This window comes from Schistocerca nitens, chromosome 2 (genome assembly GCF_023898315.1).
Source record: "Schistocerca nitens isolate TAMUIC-IGC-003100 chromosome 2, iqSchNite1.1, whole genome shotgun sequence".
NCBI lineage: Eukaryota > Metazoa > Arthropoda > Insecta > Orthoptera > Acrididae > Schistocerca > Schistocerca nitens.
Genome location: NC_064615.1, coordinates 58,281,863 through 58,304,544, shown reverse-complemented (window position 1 = coordinate 58,304,544; position 22,682 = coordinate 58,281,863). Strand labels below are relative to the sequence as shown.

Here is a 22,682-nt window from a genome sequence, read left to right as displayed (position 1 = left end):
TGATTGCGCCGTACAACATCAGGCTTTAAGGGAAACACCACTTTAATTTAAAAACGGCTGAAAGCCAATAACTTAAGCTCTCCGTCTTCAGGCCACGAGTGGACTACCGGGACCATCCGACCGCCGTGTCATCCTCAGTGGAGGATGCAAATAGGAGGGGCGTGAGGTCAGCACACCGCTCTCCCAATGGTTACGATGGTATCCTCGACCGAAGCCGCTACTATTCGGTTGAGTAGCTCCTCAATTGGCATCACGAGGTTGAGTGCACACCGAAAAATGGCAACAGCACATGGCGGCCTGGAGGGTCACCCATCCAAGTGCCGACCACGCCCGACAGCGCTTAACTTCAGTGATCTCACGGAAACCGGCGTATCCACTGCGGCAAGGCCGTTGCCGCCAATAGCTTAAAGCTCAACCAAAATCAGAAATTTAAAAGGCAAAGCCTAATCTTAAAACAGTTCCTTAATTAGGCTGAAGGCCCAAAGAATCTGACACTTTAAGAGCAAACAACTTAAATTCAAAATCGGCTGAAGGCCCAACACTTAAGAGTCAATAACATTAATTTTAAAAAATATGCTAAAGTCCTTACGTAAAACAGTTCTTAAATTAGGCTGAAGGCCCAAACCATCTAACACCTTAAGAACAGAACAACTTTAATTCAAAATCGCCTGAAGACCCCTAGAATCTGACACTTTAAGAGCAAAACAACTTAAATTCAAGATCGGCTGAAGGCCCAACACTTAAGACTCAATAACATTAATTTTAAAAATGCCAAAGGCTTTACGTAAAACAGTTCTTAAATTAGGCTGAAGGCCCAAACCTTCTGACGCCTTAAGGGCAAAACAACCTTAATCTAAAAATCGGTTAGAAGCCATACAAGTACAAACAACAAGAACAAACAAGAAAAGGCAGTACACGCAAGGGCGCTCAGAAGATCCGAGGATCGGCCTGCAATTAAAACACTAACGCTCGCTTAGGTGAGGCAGGCAGCCGGCTCAACCACTGTCGATCCAACGACAACCCAACAGACTGACATCCAACGGACCGACAGCCAACGGACCCACTGACAAGATAACCTCCGCTTCACCCGACCAGTACACAATAGGCACTTCAATGGAACAATGTAGAAGGTATTGCCGCCCACAACCAATTATATATTGAGCTGTCAGACTACACACCGTGCTGGACAGTGACAACACGATGAGGAAAATACACTGCCTGAATTTACGTCGACGACCAGGTCAGGTAACCGGAACGTTAACGGCCACAAGGCAGAAGATTCCGCTGTGCACTTCAATTCAAATAACCAAGTACAGTTAAACTTCACCGGAGGGTGGCTAAAATTTGCCAACTTGAAAACACACGTTGTTGCTCGCGCGAATATCCCAACAGCCGACAACGAACTCCAAACGACACAATGTGAACAGTCGTGACTTGCTGGTAGATTAAGTCAAAACTCAACTTTCATGTCCACGATCAGTGACCCACGAACCTCATAGCAATACGAACAGCACCACACACTCAGACACCGCATAGAGACAACCAGCAGGCCCCACCAAACTACGCGCCGCAGAGATTTCCTCGCTGCTCCCCGCCAACCGACTGACTGCCCAGGCCCGCAAACAGTGAACGGACCAAGTATACGTCGGCCGATTAGACGACCAACCGAACGACCAACCAACGGTCATCCCACTCCAATATCCCTCCGTCGGACAGTTCATGTGTGTCGCCAGCGGTCGGCGAGAACTGGCTATCGGTGCCTCACAGGCGCTCCGTCCCCCGACTTCACTGCTGCTGCGTCCCGACTGCACTGCTGGTCCATCCCGAACGACTGCCAGACACACGACGACCCGGAAATACTATTGGTCGCTCCAGAGATGGTACGACAGTGCACTTATCGATACGCAATGCTGCTACCGCTCACGAGAAAGTAAGGAAGGAAGTTAGTGACGCCAGTAAATGGAATAAGAAAACTAGGTGGCAGTACCGTAATTGAAGATGACAAACAATAAACGGCCTGAACACGAGCCATGAATGGCTCACAATGTTTCTGAGAAATATGTTTAACAGATTGAAAGAAAGTGTTCGAGGGGAGAGGGTGTGGCTATTGTGGGTGGTCGCCATACACAGCCGCGCTCTGACCAGGGGACGGCATACGAGTATGGGGGTATGTGTCACAATATTTTAGACGAATAAGTTGCACTTGGGTGGCCGTCCTTTTATCTTCTATTGTTTAGTTGACTGTGCATGCTGTTGTGTTGGCGAAGGAGCGTCGCTTAAAGGCGGATAGCGACCATGGCAAAGTAGAATGCAAAGCATGGTGGAGCCCCTGGCTACTTGAAAAAACCTTTGTTCTCTCTGTAGGTGGATGGATGGAAGTATGGAAGGATGGAGGGAGGGGAGGGATGAACGAAGGTAAGAAGGCCTCGGTTTTCGGCAGTTTGTGAGCGCCTCTCGAGGAGAACGTACGTTCAACTACTGCCTCCTCTACAGTCTTTTGGGACGACGATTTTCCCCAGTACATTTGTCGCACTATGACCCAAATTTCGAAGTGTAATTAGAACTGTGATGCATTGTTCCATCATTTATGGTAGCGTGTATTGGCTTCGGCTACCTGGGCTGCAGGGTGGTTTTTGAGCAAGTGTCTGTAGCGAATTCTGACGTAAAACAACGATAGATACTATCCTCAGCTGTATGCTTACAGGTAATACACATTTAAAACTCCTCTCCATCCAGCAACAGCATGTAGTTCCTTGAAAATATCTCAAGCCAAAAAGAAGGAAGGTAGTACCTTACACCCCTGCCGTTTACACGCCAATTTGTGGGTGAAGGATAGAGTTTGAGTGTATGTCAGTAGTTTCGAGTGATACTGCGAAATTTTTTCCTAGCAGGACAACACCGGTTTTATCGTATCATCAGTTTTTGAGCTGTACTGCGATTTTAGGCTGTCCTTGTGCAATACTACAAACACTTGAATAATTAGATCGATCTTTATGATTAATTACACAATTACGACCTATCTTTACTTCATTTTCCTGACTAACATAAATAAAGTACACTAACCTAACCTTCCACTCCTGCATCTGGACAGGTGCCATGTGTTTGGGAGTGCACTTGGCTTTCCACCCAGTAGAACCAGGGTTCGAGTGCCAGAAAGAGCACTGCCATTTTTAATTCCCCATCAATTACAAGCGCCTCTGGTGGTATAATTGTGTTAGGCGGTTGCACTTAGGTTTCCCGTCCAGAAAGACTGGGGTACAGCTCCTGGAAGGGGCAACGCCAATTTTAATTTCCCGCTATTTCTGGGCACCGGGTGGGATGAGATGTCAGCACAGCCTTGGGACAAAGAAATTCCTACCAAAATTCGAAATTCCTGCCAAAATTCGAAATTCCATCCAATAGGGCACATGGGAGAGAGGATAGGGAGGCGGAGGGTGGAGAGGGGAGGAGGGGCTGGGGCCCAAATGCAGGCTGAGAAAAATCCGGGGCTGGAGTGGGGTGGTTGGCAGGGGGAATTAATTGATAAATTTAATTAATATGCATATCGATTTGATATTATAATTGGCGTGATGCCCCCATCTCCCTACTACTAGTAGGGCCTTCCTTGCGGCAAAGGAAAGAGAAGTTAATGCGACTTTAGTATGCTGAGACACTCCTGTGAGTCTAGTACGGTGTGCGGTGTGGCATACCTGAGCCCAATGACCGTTTTGTGCACAGAACACGCAATACAATTCTGACGTTCGCTTGTTATTTTATTTAGAATTAGTTCTTTTTAGATTGCATGTTAAGAGCTGAACCCGTGGGTAGAAAGTATGTATCTGGTTGTACTTCACCACGGACCTTCTGCGCTCCGTCTACTTCTTCCACTAAAATTTTTTTTTTAACTCTAAGACATCTCCTTCAGAGAAGTTATGTCTTCTTACGCGGATTATCCAGTGACGACAGACTTCTTTTGGGAGGGCACGATATCTTCGGAACTAAGACTTTGCTAGAGGCACCGATGTCATCTACATCTACATCTAGATCTACATGGATACTCTGCAACTCACATTTAAGTACCTGGCAGAGGGTTCATCGAACCACCTTCACAATTCTCTATTATTCCAATCTCGTATAGCGCGGGGAAAGAATGAACACCTATATCTTTCTGTACGAGCTCTGATTTCTCTTATTTTATCGTGGTGATCGTTCCGCCCTATGTAGGTCGGTGTCAATAAAATATTTTCGCTTTCGGAGGAGAAAGTTGGAGATTGGAATTTCGTCAGAAGATCCCATCGCAACGAAAAACGCGTTTCTTTTAATGATGTCCAGCCCAAATCCTGTATCATTTCTGTGACACTCTCTCCCATATATCGCGATAATACAAAACGTGCTGCCTTTCTCTGAACTTTTTCGATGTACTCCGTCAGTCCTACCTGGTAAGGATCTCACACCGCGCAGTAGTATTCTAAAAGAGGACGGACAAGCGTAGTGTAGGCAGTCTCCTTAGTAGGTCTGTTACATTTTCTAAGTGTCCTGCCAATAAAACGCAGCCTTTGGTTAGCCTTCCCCACTACATTTTGTATATGTTCCTTCCAATTTAAGTTATTCGTAATTATAATATCTAGGTATTTAGTTGAATTTACGGCTTTTAGATCAGACTGATTTATCGTGTAACCGAAGTTTAACGAGTTCCTTTTCGCACTCATGTGGATGACCTCACACTTTTCGTTATTTAGGGTCAACTGCCACTTTTCGCACCATTCAGATATTTTTTCTAAATCGTTTTGCTATTTGTTTTCCTCTTCTAATGGCTTTATTAGTCGATAAACGACAGCGTCATCTGCAAACAACCTAAGACAGCTGCTCAGATTGTCTCCCAAATCGTTTATATAGATAAGGAACAGCAAAGGGCCTATAACACTACCTTGGGGAACGCCTGAAATCACTTCTGTTTTACTCGATGACTTCCCGTCAATTACTACGAACTGTGACCTCTCTGACAGGAAATCATGAATCCAGTCACATAATTGAGACGATATTCCATAAGCACGCCGTTTGCGTGGTACAGTGTCAAAAGCCTTCCGGAAATCCAGGAATACGGAGTCGATCTGAAATCCCCTGTCAATAGCACTCAGCACTTCATGTAAATAAAGAGCTAGTTGTGTCTAATGATATTAATGCCCGTATTCTAAGGCTGCATTCTGTGAATTTTAAATTAAGGTTTTCCGGAGATACGATCTGAATAGGAGCAATCATTGACGAATAATATAGGTGTGCCTGAATGAACCGTACCTTTCCCGCAGAATTTTCTTTCTATCCTCGAAAGTGGAAGCGGTTCGAATTATCTTCGAAAAAAGGCATGCTTATTTACAGTGGACAAAGAGGGTCCGCTATTTTTCAGATCGTTCCCAAACTTGTGCCATCTCAAATAGTCTCTTGAGGAAAGCTCTAATTTAATCAACGGTAATTCGAGTATCGTAGAAATGGCACTGGCCGGGGGGACAACATTATTCGTTCTTGGAAATGTCATAGATTCAGAAAGTGTTCTTTCGATACCGTCGGACACGACCGTAAGGGCGAGCTTCACTTTATCGTTATAGTCCTCTTATAGAACTATACCTGTACTGTAAACCCTCCTTTCACAAACTATCGTGTTTTTGGTCGTTCTGCAGTTCAACAATAGACAGTGTGTCCTCCAAACGAGACTCGTAGTGTCTAAAAGCGGATTGTTGTCTCAGCTGAGAATTCTCCGTACGCGGTGACGAATCGAGTAATATTCGATCTCTAATGAGTTCGCTTTCTTTTCAGGGTACTTCGTTCTTCCGCCGACGTATCTAGAGTAGTATAAGTACTTAATAATCTTCTCACAAGACAGTAGTTGTCGTGTATAAATCAAAACTATGGCAGCAGCAGCAAGCAAACAAAAGACGAAGCTGCTGTTGACAAAAGCAATGCGGAAATCTACCGAGAGGCTAGAACAGTCGCGAGCTACGCCATTCTTCAGTATACCCAGTTATGCAGTAATCTCACAGCAGTATTACCAGCAGTAATGGCCCTGTAATGGGCTTATAATTTTCTCGAAAAGCATATCAAAGCTAACGGTATAACAGGCGTGAAACAGTCCCTATCCGCAAGCCTGAATGTAATGTTGCTCATCATACCTTAATATGACTGCGTACCTTCTTCTTATTATTAGCAAAGGAGGAAGAGTTGATCCTAGAAATTCTTCCAGTTGTCGGCTGTGCGGATCCTTTCCCGGATTTCATCACTAGAAACTATTTGGTACAGTTTCAACTTAATAAGTGAGAGGTTCCGCTTGCTTTCACAACAACATGATGATTTATGTGTTCCAAAGAGAAAAAGAGTCGTACAAAGATACTGTAATGAATAGTTCTACTGCGCCACGACGCCTTTTACTAGGGCTGTGTTTGAACACGTCTCGAACTGTCGGAACAGTTTACATGACGGTTCGCGAAATCGTCGCTTCTTTCCGATATTTTGATCGGTCTGCGATCTAGTGACATTTGCTGGCATTGTCACTACGACCTGTCTCAGGGCTTTTAATTCACTACAGATTTTAATAATAAAAAATATATAAAAACGGACTGAACTATCGTGCATGGTGCAGGTCATGTGTAATAACGACGCCTAATGAATAAATAAAAGACTGAAATCATGATTCTGTCCAATTCTCGAGATTTCGCTCGTCGCGCGGCCTAGTCACGACTGACGGTACTATTTCCAAGAGAGGTCTTGCTGCTGTAATTCTCTTGATGTAGATTACCGTCACTGTAGTACGATAATTTCGTTAGTTCGGCGTTTAATTCTTGATTAATTGTTTTTATTGTTTCATCTGCACGTTGCCGTCTCGTTTTCGAGCTGATTAAAACATCGTGACGTTTTTATCTCTTATTCTAATACGTGAACGGGGATTGAATAGCTCATTTGCAACCTACTTGGCAAATCATTAACGCTTCTGATAAAGAAATAAAATATTATACTGCGTTCAGTCAAGTAATATTTTTGGAGGACAACATTTTCGTCTTTGTCTGTTACCTTTACTTAAAAATCAACAAAATGTTGACACTTTTATGTTCATACATACCAATGCTGAATGAGAATTCGTATCATAAATTTGTTCAAAGACAATAGTAGATTGTGGACTGGAAGGATTTAATCCTATTTTCTCCACTATTCCACTAAGTTGTCAAATTTCAAGTAGAGCAAGAGCTTATTTTGGTGGCTAGTTCATAGTTTCCTGCGTATCCCTTGCATTCGCGCCCCATGAGTCAAATATGAAGTGATTGTTCGAACAAGCTCCGTACTGTATCGAACGCTGCGGCATGTAGGGAAATTTCGAGCCCGTATCGTTTGCCCAGCCCTATTTTACAAATAGTTACCCTAGAGTGGCAACACCACGACCATGACAAAGCACGAATAACTCACAATTGTTTGGGGCTTTGATTGGTTACGTAATTTTCTGATAGGATGAAATACCAATGCTGGACAAACCATCGAGCAGTATCTTTGCTACAGTGATACGTAATTGATTTGCTTGGTGGACCCTCGCTTTGCAGAAATTTGACATTGAAATCCAATATTACATGAAATCTAAATGATGTATGTTCCAAGACTCCACGTGCAAATGAGATCAAGATTGATTTTGTAAGAGGAGTTGAAAACGAAATGTAGGTTACAAAATTTCTACACACTATTAAGACAAAATACTTACACGGCAAAGTCAAACAAGACGGAATTGAAGGAAAGATAAGAAATAATTATCTTGTTCATAATGACATTTTTTATCGAATGTCTGATATAGATGTAGAATATTGGAAGCTATGCATCCCAAAATAACGGGTGTAAGTTTAAGTTGGGTATATCTATGTGAGTCATGCACATTTTGACCCCAAGATGTGCACAGAGAGCTTATAAGAACGGGTTATTTTTAACAACATGTCATGATGAGTAAGGTAAGTTTTAAAAAGCTGCGATCTCTGCCAGCATTTGAAAGTATCCGTGATACAGAATAATGGAGTTAAAGCATAACACAATTCCTCAGCCAGTTTTTGAAATAGTTCCACTGATTTGTGCGACCCACTTCCAAAATTGAAATGGAACTTTTCGCGGATTATCGTGGTTGTAGAACTATTCTCCAGATCCATTCAGTTCTTTCTGATACGTAAAGCAAACAGCAAAGTTATTATTAAGAAGTCAAAGGAGGAATATTTTGAGAGTACTATTAACGCGAAATGCCTCCTCATTGACGATGCGCTACCATTTTGATCAAACATTTGGGGAGACTTTATCCGCAAACAGCAAGTTCGACATATGTTAATTCTGACCTATCATCTGCTCTCAAATGGAATGTGAATGAACTATGAGAGAATTGGGAAGATTATTTAGAGTGTATCGTGCTAAAAGTCATCGGAGTTGGATACAGAGATGGTAAGCTTTGAGAACTTATTAACTGTTTAGCTCTTGAAAGCAATGAAGCACTATCTTTTTTCGTGTTGTTTGGACAACATGGTTGTGGAGTAACAGCAATTACTATAAATTAACTTAGTATTAAGAGAACAGTCTTAATCGCGGTTTTTATTTATTTAGTGCCCGGTTTCAGCCCATCGCAGGGGCCATCTTTAGGGCGAACGTATTGTGAAATTACAATATATTTGTTAGACAAAACTATTTGCAAATTATTTGCATATAAGAATGATACTTTTCCTTTCTTGTAACTTTCATTTTAATTATTTAAAAAAAAGCATTCTATATGTACGACAATTACAATTTGTAACTGACGTCAATAAGTTTTCTAGTTACATGACATCTAACTATGACCTTAAGACATTTACTTTAAGTTTTACATAGTGTTGTGATAATCCTATGTGACATGTAGCGCGACGGTGCCTTAATGTTGATATCCATTCCATAAACGAGTAAGGGACGTAGCTGATACTTCTGTCAGCATAATTTACTGTTTGACAACTACATAACTACTTAGTAATATTTTCTTTTATGCAGCTAACAGCAATACGACAACCGACATCCGTTAAAATAAAAATCAGTACATCGTCACTCACTAAATAGCGTTTATTCAATCATACTAAATACAAAGGCAAAATGTTAGTATTTTTGGCGGATGCCTCTATAAACAGTGCAAGTTGCGAATATCTTTCGCACTATGACGATGGATTCCCCCTTAAATGTGTATCGATCCTATCGTTGCCTAGGCGACGGACAGCAGCGTGGAAAAGGGGGCAGCCATATTGCGCCGCTGCCATGACAACAGCATCCATAGGGCCTGGTCTAGGTAAAAGATTACATCTAGCAGAGACGACAGCCATGGTGGGCCGCTGCCATGGACTAGAGGGCTCTGTATATACGATTACAGATAGGCACACTTAAACTTGTTACGTTATTAAATAATAGAGATAGGATATAAGTAAGCACAAAGTAAATAGGATACAGACAGGAAATTGTTTTCCTTCTCTCACGCATATTACTAATGAAGATAAGGTAACTTACTAACGTTCTTTTATACGTTTGACGTTGAAAAGCTTTTTTCTCATACTCTTTTAAGTTTATTTATGTAACAGTGCTTTTTAAAATGAACATGGTTTCTTTACATTGCAATCTTAACACAAATTGTATTTATACTTCAATTTTTAAGCCTAGACGTGTACCTTTGGTTACCGCTGGAGGTGTTGCTTACGCTGACGTGCTCATAGCTTGCTATATAAAGCCAGACATAAGGTAAATTCCTTGCTGCTCCCAGCCCGCCCCCTTCAGGGGGAATCGAAACTCAATAAAGAAAGGAAAAAAAAGTATTTTCCTTACAGTCTCCTGCCACACGTCGGTAGACGTGACGCCAACAGCAGTCGACCAGTGGGTAAAACATTATACTTACGTAATCCACTCTTTTAAGATAGTTATCATTAGTTTTGTCTAAGATATATATATTGTAATTTCACAGTATGTTCGCCCTGAAGATCACCCCGCGATGGGCTGAAACCGGTCGGCGCTAAATAAATAAAAAAACGGGATTAAGACTATTTTCCTAATAATAAGTTTTTTCCTGTTGTCTGGAAAGACGCCCGACAGCAGTTTTGCAGAAATTATTAATACCCTGATCGCCAAGAAACGAAGATACATCACATGGGAAAGGCAGAAGGCGTTGGAGCAAACCAAGAATAATCTATTGGCTAGCTTTTGTTAAACTAGTTCAACCAGTTACCTATTAAGTGAATGACTATATTATTAGACCTCACTAGAAGTCGTTGGCAGTAAAGGATGAAATAAAAAAATTCAGTCATTACGATTTGGGTCTATTTGGTATTGCAAGAATTATTCACCCGAATTCTGTGAAATTACAACGCTAAAGTGGAGAAAAATATTTTGGAATCAGTTATGTACAGAATATGAAACAATATCATGTACCAAACGATATGAAAAACTTCTGAAAATGTTTTAAAATTTTTGGTGCAGCTTGATCTGTTTAGTGTTTTGATAAATGAGTGTTAAACAGACTGTTTGAAAAACCTTCCCAGTGATAGAGTGTATAAAATTGACCTCTTTGGACTGAATGTAAAAAAGTTGCATTTAACGACTATTTACATGTTCAACGGCATGAGTGACGTGACTTTTGTTCTTGGTTTGATACTGCTATTTTCGTTTTGTTATTCGTGAGGTGCCGGCACGCGACTCTACATCGCTGTTACGTTAGCCTGTAAAAGGAGATGTGTTTATGGGAGTAGTCTGACGTCATTTGACGTGATGTCACAAACTGGCATGCCTTTTGCTGCGCAGTGTTCTAGGGCGCCACTGCACAGGACATGCAGAAAGCTGGCCTGCTTCGGGCTACGTGCAGATGGTGTGTTTGTACACGTGGACTGAGAGACGTACCAAGACTTTTTTCCGTGAGACGAACTGTATGTCACTTAGACTGTTTACAAAGCAGAGTACTGACGTGAACACTGAATAGTTAAAATGAAGTAGTGCCACACAAAATTTGTCCACATTTAGATATTCAACATTATGAGATATTTGTATAAAAACTGTATTTATGTGCCTCAAATCTATCCAACTTCTATTTTCTTTTCTCATTTTTGCACTTACTAACTGTTAACATTTATGTGATTAACTTTGAAATATAATGCATCTAGAGTGTACATTTTACACATGAGCATGATCAATCTTGCAACATGACTATGTAATTTAGTTGATGTTAGTCTTCAGTAATACTGATTAGAAGTTAATGTTACCTAAATACATGCCCCTCAGAACATAAACAAATTTGCTAGTTAGAAAGACTATAATATTCTGATGTAAAGAGTCTCTTAAGTAAAGAACAACTCTGCAGTAGTACATAATGGATTAATTTCATACATAGCTCTAACCATTTGTTAATTATTTTACAGGGCTACTTAAAAGTCTAATTATGCATTTGTTTTTGTGGACGAACAGTTTAAGATTTTTGCCCCAAAATATGCTTTTCATTAATGCTTACCTTGACAGTAATAGTTCAGTTCTACATGATGGAGAAATCCTGTAAACAATTGTATTTGTGCCTATTTTTCCAGTTATATTTTTGAACCCCATATTTTGAAGATTTTTCAATGATGCTGTTTGTTTTTATTTTTGAAGCTATGTTTTTATGTAGTGACATTTGTTAAGTGCATGTAATTTTTGTACCTGTTAATTTATGATTGCGTGGTATTTAACTACTGTATTCTTCCTTTCCTGTCTCCTGGTATCCTTCCTTTGCAGTAAATGTCACACTGAAACTTTATGTCGCGATAAATTTACAAACAAAATTTACTTTCTGAAGTCAGGGGACGTTTGATGGTACTGCATCCTCCCATGGCTGAATATTTGTCATATTTCTAATACCTTTCGTAAGTTCACTGCTTAGCGTTATTGCAGCTACCGCTGGTTTAGCAGTGTCCAGCAATTAAGAGTAATCTTTGCTCGCTGACTTTTTTTAAATTGTACAGAGGCTTGAAGTAGTACAGTTGCAGTAGTGAGTCACTGACTGCGCTAATGTTAGACGTGTGTGTTTGAATAATATACTCACTCTAACTTCTATCATTTCGTTCTTGTGTTAATAAACATAGTTCAGTAACGGTAGGGTTTGTAGTTTTCGTTAGACGGCCGCATCCGAATGAGATGTGCGTGTTCAGAAATAATGTAATCGGGGTAATTATTCGCGCCGTGTTCTTACAATCCTAAAGTTTCAGTGTCAAGTGATTAATGTTATATTGTGGCTTAGGGGTCGCTGCTAAAACTGAGCGTAGTTAATCTGTTTTGGAATGAATAATAATTTCAGTGATAAATTGTATAACTGCGGGCCGCCGGTAACTGTTATCAGCTGAAACTTTCATTGTACGCGTCCTAAAATTACCAGCAGAATAAAGCATATAAGGAGATATGTGAAAACGAGTAATATAACACATTTATTAATGCAGAAGATCGGCCCAGTCAGATTATACGTTGCTATTTGTCATCTAGCTATCAGAAACGTTCAGTCTGTGACTCCACATAACCAAATAATTTTTAAGTGAAGTGACTAATGGAATAACATGATTCCTAATTTTTTGGTTTGTTTTAAGTAGGAGCTTGCTGAATATCTTTTCGCCACGGTACCTAATTCAACTCTGAACCCTACCCAAGGAAGTAAAGTACACCTCAGCATTATTTTTTGTGTCTTGTTTAGCAACTGTTCAAATCAAAGTTAAGCTGAATCTGACTTTTATAGTCAGCAACAAGCAACAAAAACTGTTAAACAGTAAATTTTCTGGGAATCGAGTGTAAGAATTGCTAGAGCATTAAAGGGGTCTCTACAAAACGAGCGATTATCTTTTTGAAGCAGTGTTTTTACTTCTCCTTTCTCGTAAGTGATTTTATTTATTTTATGTTCATTGCCCCAAAAAGTAGTTCTGTAGAGCAATACGAAGTGGACAAACGCAAAATAAGGCGACATTCTTGTCTTTAGACCAGTACAATTAAAAATAATTCTAAGAACAAAACATTCAGAAATGCACTTTTTGATTTTCGTTCTGTATATCTTCTTTCATTTATTACTCTTTAAACTGATTATTAGTGTCTTGTCAGTGTCACAATGGAGAAAATTATACACTAAGAAGACACTGATAACTTTTTCATTTATTTACGTTTGCGCTGGCTCCAGTTTAGCTTGCTACCCAACTGGACAACAAGAAATTTTACACATAGTGTTTCATTTAGCGTATGATATATATTGGCAGTTATCCGTTTTTACTTGTCTGAAATTTCACTGTATATATTTGCGAAACTGAGACTTAGTCTGTTTTCTGGGAACCAGTTGTAGGATTCTTCATCTGTCATCTGCATGTAGTAAGGCTGAGTCTGAACTGTTTATTGTGTTACCAGTGAACATGACAGTCCTTTAAAACATTTGAAAGTCAAGAAACAGAAAGAATCTAATGTCGATCCTTGCGGGACCACACATGTTACTTTTTTCTAATTGGGAGGCTAATTTTCTGTCATCGAGAAAGTTTGAAACAGTCATTCTACTTAATAACTTTATCGATATTTAGAAAACTTGTCAATCTATCATTTTGCAAATAGCTCCGACTAACATGATAAACCATAAGAAACGAATAGATGAGATAATAGAAATGGTGATTGTTGATTCAGTGAAAGCAGATTATTTTAACAGCAAGCAAATAACTCCGGCTAGCATGATAAACCATAACAAACAAACGGATGAGTTAATAGGAATGGTGATTGTTGATACAGTGAAAGCAGATTATTTTAACAGGGAGCTTTGTGGGTAAGGTGGTACATCAACATCCACACATATACTCCGCAAGCTACCGTACGATGCGTGGCAAAGGGTACCCAGTACCGCTAGAGTCATTTTTCCTCCTGCACCGTTCGCAGATAGAGCGAGGCAAAAACAACAGCCTATATGCCCTCCGTATGAGCCCTATTTGCTCATATACAGGGTGATTCAAAAAGAATACCACAACTTTAGGAATTTAAAACTCTGCAACGACAAAAAGCAGAGCTAAGCACTATCTGTCGGCGAATTAAGGGAGCTATAAAGTTTCATTTAGTTGTACATTTGTTCGCTTGAGGCGCTGTTGATTAGGCGTCAGCGTCAGTTGATGCTAAGATGGCGACCGCTCAACAGAAAGCTTTTTGTGTTATTGAGTACGGCAATGTCTGTATATGGGGCACTGAGAATCCGCGGGAAACAACTCAGTATGAACGTGACTCGCCTAAGGTGAACGTTTTCTGTGGCATTTCAGCCAATAAAGTTTTTGGTCCCTTTTTCTTCGAAGGTGCTACTGTAACTGGACTACAGTATTTGGAGATGTTAGAGAATTGGCTGTTCCCTCAGCTCGAACAAGAAGCACAACAATTCATATTTCAGCAGGATGGAGCGCCACCACATTGGCACTTATCTGTCCGTAACTACCTGAACATCAACTACCCGAGGCGATGGATCGGCCGCCAGGCAGCCCGTGACAGAGCACTTCATCACTGGCCTCCAAGAAGCCCTGATCTTACCCCCTGCGATTTTTTCTTATGGGGGGTATGTTAAGGATATGGTGTTTCGGCCACCTCTCCCAGCCACCATTGATGATTTGAAACGAGAAATAACAGCAGCTGTCCAAACTGTTACGCCTGATATGCTACAGAGAGTGTGGAACGAGTTGGAGTATCGGGTTGATATTGCTCGTGTGTCTGGAGGGGGCCATATTGAACATCTCTGAACTTGTTTTTGAGTGAAAAAAAACCTTTTTAAATACTCTTTGTAATGATGTATAACAGAAGGTTATATTATGTTTCTTTCATTAAATACACATTTTTGAAGTTGTGGTATTCTTTTTGAATCACCCTGTATTATCTTCGTGATCCTTACGCGAAATGTATGTTGACCGCAGTAGGATCGTTTTGCAGCCATCCTGAAACGCTGGTTCTCTGAATTTCTCTGTAATATCTGGTCGAAAAGAATGTCGCTTTCCTTCCATGGATTCCAATTTGAGTTACCGACGCATCTGTGCAACACATGTGTTGTCCGAACCTACCGGTAACAGATCTCTGAATTGCTTCGATGTCTTCCTGTAATCCGACTTAGGCGCATCCAAGACACTGGAACAGTACTCAAGAATAGGTCGCAGCAGCGTCCTATAAGCGGACTGGTTTACAGATAACCCACATAGTCATGTCATTTAATGCCTGCGCGTAACGTTGCAAAGCGATATGAAATGGAACGGGCATGTGGGGATTGTGACAGGAAAGGTGAATGGTCGATTTCGGTTTATTGGGAGAATTTGCCACTTACGTTATCTACATTCGGTGATAAACCATCCGTAACACATCCGTTTCCCCTTTTTTCTGGTTTGCGAGAAAGATGACATCTGTGCTGCCGTGAAACCATACTGAACCATCATTTCGAGATTTTTCACTGGATGGAATTACTTTGTATTGACCAAGCAAAACACAGTTTAAATCTTATTTTCAAAGAATAAAGAAGTAATGCAATAAAAATGAATTGGTCATATATTGTTTCGAAAGGCGCCAGCCACTATTGCTAGTGACAATTAAGATATTAGTTTGCCGGCCGAGGTGGCCGAGCGGTTCTAGGCGCTACAATCTGGAACCGCGCGACCGCTACGGTCGCAGGTTCGAATCCTGCCTCGGGCATGGATGTGTGTGATGTCCTTAGGTTAGTTAGGTTTAAGTAGTTCTAAGTTCTAGGGGACTGATGACCTCAGAATTTAAGTCCCATAGTGCTCAGAGCCATTTGAACCATTTGCCAAGATATTACTTTAAATGTACAGGAAGAGTTAAATACTCAAGTCTCCCTGTTGCAGATCAGATAAGATAATGTGTTTCGCTCTTGTGTATAAGCCATTTTAAGTAATTCTAATTCAAGCGGCATTGATATAAAGAAGTGTTTAGTCGAGAAGTTACTGTAATATTTTTTGTGGAGAAAAACAATTTTGTTTAATGGTTTCGAGTGATATCTTCTGATTATCAGTAAGTGTAAAAGTTGTACGTTAATACGCTTTGTGGTTTACCTGAGCTAGGCGCAGCAATCTAGAGTCATTTTTCCTGTTTGTTAAAAGATTAAATACATTGTCGGATTTGTTAATTGTACATCCTTTTGATTAACCTTGTGTGTTTTTTTTTTTTTATTTCATATCAGTTAAACAAAGACCAGTCGTTTTCATAATTAGTCATTTTCATGTATTTTTGACTTAGAAAATTTGTATGAGGTTACAAAGGCTGAAGCCCAGGGACAAAAATTTCTTTAAAATGTTTTTATGGGGGGAATATTTGCATACAGATAAGATTTATTTACTGCATATTGGGACGATCTGTCATGGAAAACGGAATATTGTACCAGATCTGACATGCTTGGTTTTACTAAAAGCATTTTGAGCATTTTATACAGAGCTTAATGAAGTATTCATTAAAAGTTTCGAGGTCAAACAAAACAATACCAATGGCCGACAGAGATATAAATATTATTGCCGTTTATAAGAAGAATATGACCTTTATTGAATTTTATTTTTTAATTTGTGTCCAAGATTATCAAATGCTGACCATTGCAGGCAGGTTAATTCTTCAATTCAAACATTCTTATGCCTTGTAAGACACAGAGTGTCAGGCAAAGTCATTATAGTTATGTATTCTTCTTCCTTTCAGTTTGTGGCTTTTGTTTTCAGTAAAAGTACTTTTAGAGACGGAGAGAGTTCGAAATGTTAATGTGCGAAATACTGTTGTGTTCGGAGACCACTCACTTCTCAGGTTTGTATCATCATCATCATCATCATCATCAGCCAATTCAATCATTATATGATGTGGCCTCTCCGAGTTGTGGATTCAGGTAGGCTTTCAGAAGTCTTCTCCAAGTGGGACGGTCCTGGGCAGTTCTCTGCCAGGTGTTACCAGCGATCTTCTTGATGTCTTTGTCCCATCTGTCTGGTGGTCTTCCTCTAGGCCTCCGGTGCTCTCTCGGACTCCACTCCAGTACTAGCTTCGTCCATCTGTTGTCTTTTCTTCTTGCAACGTGGCCAGCCCACTGCCATTTCAAGGAACCTACTCTCTCTAAGATGTCATTAACCTTCGTCACAGACCGGTTGTCATCTGCCCTTTTCCTGTCCTTTCTTGTATAGCCCAGCATTGATCTCTCCATGGCTCTCTGCGCTGTCCTAAGTTTCCCTTTTGTGAATGAGTTCAGTGTCCATGTCTCGCAGCCATACGTCATCACATGCATTGATCAAATACTGCTTTCATCAGATTTACTGGCATTTTTGATCTGAATACTTTTGAATTCTTCCCAAATGCTTGCCAGCCAAGCTTGATGCGTCGATAGATTTCTGGCCTTATGCCTCCCTTCATATTTATAATCTGGCCAAGGTAGACATATTCACTGACCTCTTATAGTAGACTGTCCTTGACTTTCACATCTCCAGCTGGGACCCATTTGTTGGATATTACTTTTGTTTTGGAAAGGTTCATGTTCAAGCCAACCAGCTGACATTCCGATGCAAGATCTGTAACTAAGTTTTGGAGCTCTGCGAAGTCTTTGGCCAGTAAGGCAATATCATCAGCAAATCTCAAGTTGGTAAGCCTTCTTCCATTAATTCTAATTCCCTTACCTTCCCAGCTCAGCTTTGACATAGCCATTTCCAATACAGCAGAGAACAGTTTTGGGGAGATGGGATCGCCTTGCTTGACACCCCTCATGATGCGGAATTCTTGAGTTGATTCGCCGATGTTAACATAAGTTGAAGAATTCTCGTAGATTTTCCTGAGCACTTCAATGTATGCTGCTCCCACTCCTTGCTCACTCAAAGCTTGGAGGACAGCTACATGGCTAACGGAGTCAAATGCCTTTTCAAAGTCAACAAAGGCAATGCAGAGAGGCAGTTGGTATTCTTTCGCTCTGCTTATCACTTCACTAACGGTCAGAATGTGGTCAATAGTGCTAAAATTGCTTCGGAATCCAGCTTGTTCTATAGGTTGGGCTGAGTCTAGGGTGGAACTAATTCGGTTTAGCAAGATCTTTGTGAAAATTTTGTACAAAATTGAGAGCAAGCTGATAGGACGGTAGTTTTTAATATTGTGAATACTTCCTTTCTTGTGTATCAAAATAATCTTAGCCTTGTTCCACGATAGTGGGATTTAAGCATAGTGCAGGCAGGAAGTAAATACTTTTACCAAGTGATTTATTGTTACCTCTCCTACCAGTTTGAGGATGTCAACGCTGAGCTCATTGTCACCCGGCACTGTTCCCTTCTTCATGCTATCTAGAGCACACTTGACTTCCGATGGGAGTATATCTGGAACACTAGGTATATCATTTAAATTAGATACACCCAAATTTTCCCCTGGATTGCTATACAAATTGCTATAAAAGTCTCTGATGAACTTCAAAACCGCCTCCTTTTCAGTGATTCGACTGTCATTTCCATCGAGTGCGATAATCTGCTTTTTACCGATTGTGAGTTTGCGTTTGGCTGACTTTAAACTTGTCTTGTTCTCCAAGCTTGCTCGTAAGGTGTCTTCAGTGAATTTCTGTATGTCAGTTTTCAGGTTTATATATATATATATATATATATATATATATATATATATATATATATATATATATGTGTGTGTGTGTGTGTGTGTGTGTGTGTGTGTGTGTGTGTGTTACCGGCCAAACCCGAATTTATGATGAACTAGTTTCGCCTAGGTCAAGCGCGTTCGTCCTGGTACCGAACGGGGAATCTCCAAATCATCTCTGGCTCACCCCTCGCACCTCTCAACCGCTCTTCGCTCTCGCTGTTCTTTGTTTTGAACGGTATTTTGCATCGACGAATGCGCGTATTAAGTAGCTGGTTGCGTTTAAAAGATTTTATTATAATTCTAGTATAATTATTGTGAGGCGTTTCATCATACATGAGCCTTCGTGCAGTAGACAAGCCAATCAAAAGCTGTGGAGAGAAAAGTTTCTGGAGGAAATTTTGCAGAGTGAAAACAAAAGGTCTCCTCATTATACTGTGTTATCAGTAGACGAATATGCGGATTTGGTTAAACAAGTAGAAAACGAAGAAAATTTAGAAAAAAGAACATCATTACAAAAAAGAAGACTGAAACGATTTGCTGTTTTGAAAATTGGTGATGTGAAAAAACTCATTGCACGGTGTGAAGGCAATATAAAATACTTTGTTTCCGCTGGTGAACTTTATGATTTGATCGACGCAGCTCATGCAGCTGTGAGTCATGGTGGTCGCGATAGGATGTTAGCCGAGACACCAAAAAAATATGCCAATATCACAAAGGAAATGATGTGCCTCCATTTAAGAATGTGTGATTTTTGTCAACAAAAGAAGACAAAAAAGAAAAGAGGGCTAGTTTCAAAGCAATTTCTCCATTCGGAAATGAATACCAGATGCCAAGTCGATTTGACTGATTTCCAAACACAGCCAGACGGGAATTTAAAATTCATTCTAGTTTACCAAGACCACCTCACAAAATTTGTTCTACTTCGTGCGTTAACGTCAAAGAGGGCTGAAGAAGTGGCTTGTCATTTGAATAACATATTCCTAGCTGTAGAGGCGTCGTGCATTCTTCAATCTGATAATGGCAGACAATTTGTCAATAATGTTATAAGTGTACTGACAAATCTTTGATCAGAACTGAAAATGGTGCATGGAAAACCAAGGCACAGCCAATGACAGGGTTCTGTTGAACGTGCCAACCAAGATACTGAAAATATTATAAGTTGTTGGTTAAAGGACAACAATTCGACTAAGTGGCCGGAAGGATTAAGGTATGTCCAATTCATGAAAAATGAGCTTACCACTCTGGCATAAAACAATCACCTTACAAAGCGTACGGAATGGAACCTAGAATAGGGCTTTCCACTTTCTCGTTGCCTCAATAAATCATAAATGATTTACAGGATGAAGATGACCTAGAGAAGGCAATCAAAGGTGACAGAAATACTGAACAGTATGGAGACAGTGATGATGATAACATTGTGAAAATTTACACAAACGACATTGAAAATGCTAGAAAAATTGCGACAGAAAATTTAAAAAAACGAGCTAAAAGAATGAAAGCTTCCTCTGACAAATCCCATCCACCAGCTGACATTGGAGACAACGTAGCTATACATATTCCAGATGTAGATAAAAACAGAAGTGACCTGCGAAACACAACTGGAGTAATACTTCAAAAGGCTGATGAGGGCCTCTACAAAGTTGGTACCAAACATGGCATACTTCAAAAACATTATTGCAGGTATAATTTTATTAAAATTTTCCATAATTTTTGTAATAAAAATTTAAAGAACATTTGCTTTAAATTCTTTTTTATTTCAATGTTAAAAAAATATATCGCCTCAACCACTTGTTAATTATGGATATAATCAAAGTCTTTTTTATTTTTTAGAGCTGATTTAGACGTCTGCATTCAGAAGTTTTTAGATGTGGGAGATATTAACCAGGATAGTGAAATATCTTTAAGGACTGCAGCCACAAAACATTATTTTGGATCAGGGCAAGGCTTCGTGAAATGAATTTGCATGAAAAAATGTACAACAAAAAAATGCAATTATAATAAAAACAAAGTACTCTGCATTCTTGTGCCACCAAAGTAAACCTTGAAAAAGTAAGTAAATAAGCAAATTGCCGATAAGGTAATTTCTGTGGATGGATATACACTCCTGGAAATGGAAAAAAGAACATATTGACACCGGTGTGTAAGACCCACCATACTTGCTCCGGACACTGCGAGAGGGCTGTACAAGCAATGATCACACGCACGGCACAGCGGACACACCAGGAACCGCGGTGTTGGCCGTCGAATGGCGCTAGCTGCGCAGCATTTGTGTACCGCCGCCGTCAGTGTCAGCCAGTTTGCCATGGCATACGGAGCTCCATCGCAGTCTTTAACACTGGTAGCATGCCGCGACAGCGTGGACGTGAACCGTATGTGCAGTTGACGGACTTTGAGCGAGGGCGTATAGTGGGCATGCGGGAGGCCGGGTGGACGTACCGCCGAATTGCTCAACACGTGGGGCGTGAGGTCTCCACAGTACATCGATGTTGTCGCCAGTGGTCGGCGGAAGGTGCACGTGCCCGTCGACCTGGGACCGGACCGCAGCGACGCACGGATGCACGCCAAGACCGTAGCATCCTACGCAGTGCCGTAGGGGACCGCACCGCCACTTCCCAGCAAATTAGGGACACTGTTGCTAGTGGGGTATCGGCGAGGACCATTCGCAACCGTCTCCATGAAGCTGGGCTACGGTCCCGCACACCGTTAGGCCGTCTTCCGCTCACGCCCCAACATCGTGCAGCCCGCCTCCAGTGGTGTCGCGACAGGCGTGAATGGAGGGACGAATGGAGACGTGTCGTCTTCAGCGATGAGAGTCGCTTCTGCCTTGGTGCCAATTATAGTCGTATGCGTGTTTGGCGCCGTGCAGGTGAGCGTCACAATCAGGACTGCATACGACCGAGGCACACAGGGCCAACACCCGGCATCATGGTGTGTGGAGCGATCTCCTACACTGGCCGTACACCACTGGTGATCGTCGAGGGGACACTGAATAGTGCACGGTACATCCAAACTGTCATCGAACCCATCGTTCTACCATTCCTAGACCGGCAAGGGAACTTTCTGTTCCAACAGGACAATGCACGTCCGCATGTATCCCGTGCCACCCAACGTGCTCTAGAAGGTGTAAGTCAACTACCCTGGCCAGCAAGATCTCCGGATCTGTCCCCCATTGAGCATGTTTGGGACTGGATGAAGCGTCGTCTCACGCGGTCTGCACGTCCAGCACGAACGCTGGTCCAACTGAGGCGCCAGGTGGAAATGGCATGGCAAGCCGTTCCACAGGACTACATCCAGCATCTCTACGATCGTCTCCATGGGAGACTAGCAGCCTGCATTGCTGCGAAAGGTGGATATACACTGTACTAGTGCCGACATTGTGCATGCTCTGTTGCCTGTGTCTATGTGCCTGTGGTTCTGTCAGTGTGATCATGTGATGTATCTGACCCCGGGAATGTGTCAATAAAGTTTCCCCTTCCTGGGACAATGAATTCACGGTGTTCTTATTTCAATTTCCAGGAGTGTATGTAAGTTGATCTAGAATAGATGTGAAATTACTGTTTAGTTAATAAATAACTTTAATTAATCATATTGAATATTTTATTTCTATTCCTCTATTCAGTTTACTTTGAAAAGCTTATAGAAGATACAAACTAGGTGAAATTAGTTCAGACTAAGCATGTAAATTCTAACTAAACTCCATTCACCGAAACAAGAGACGTACTGTAAACACGGCAAGGCGCGTGACTACAGCGCTGCCGTCGAGGGGTGTACAAGGCCGAGGAGTCAGAAATTAAAAAAATGAAAGTCGTGTTTTATATAATTTGGCACCTGAACATGATAAAGTGATCCGAGAACTACCTTCCGACACCTTTTTTTACATTACATTAAAATTTATTGTCACTGAAAAAGAGAAATATTTAAGCTTTCAGGAAAAGTTGTTTTTTCGCGTTACTCTATATTTATCACGCCATATCTCCTAGTCGCACAGCAAAATAATTTTCTATTTGCCTTCAGTACTATATGTTGATGACGTCTGCAAATTTTCTGCCCAATAGAGTCAGTAATAGTGAAGTAATAAATTAAAATCTCAC

General features: G+C 41.0%; 1 pseudogene; it reads right to left on the bottom strand.

Moving 5' to 3' along the window:
• Positions 1-277: 277 nt before the first annotated feature.
• On the bottom strand, positions 278-395 carry LOC126237925 (5S ribosomal RNA; annotated as a pseudogene).
• Between the last annotated feature and the right edge of the window lie 22,287 nt (positions 396-22,682).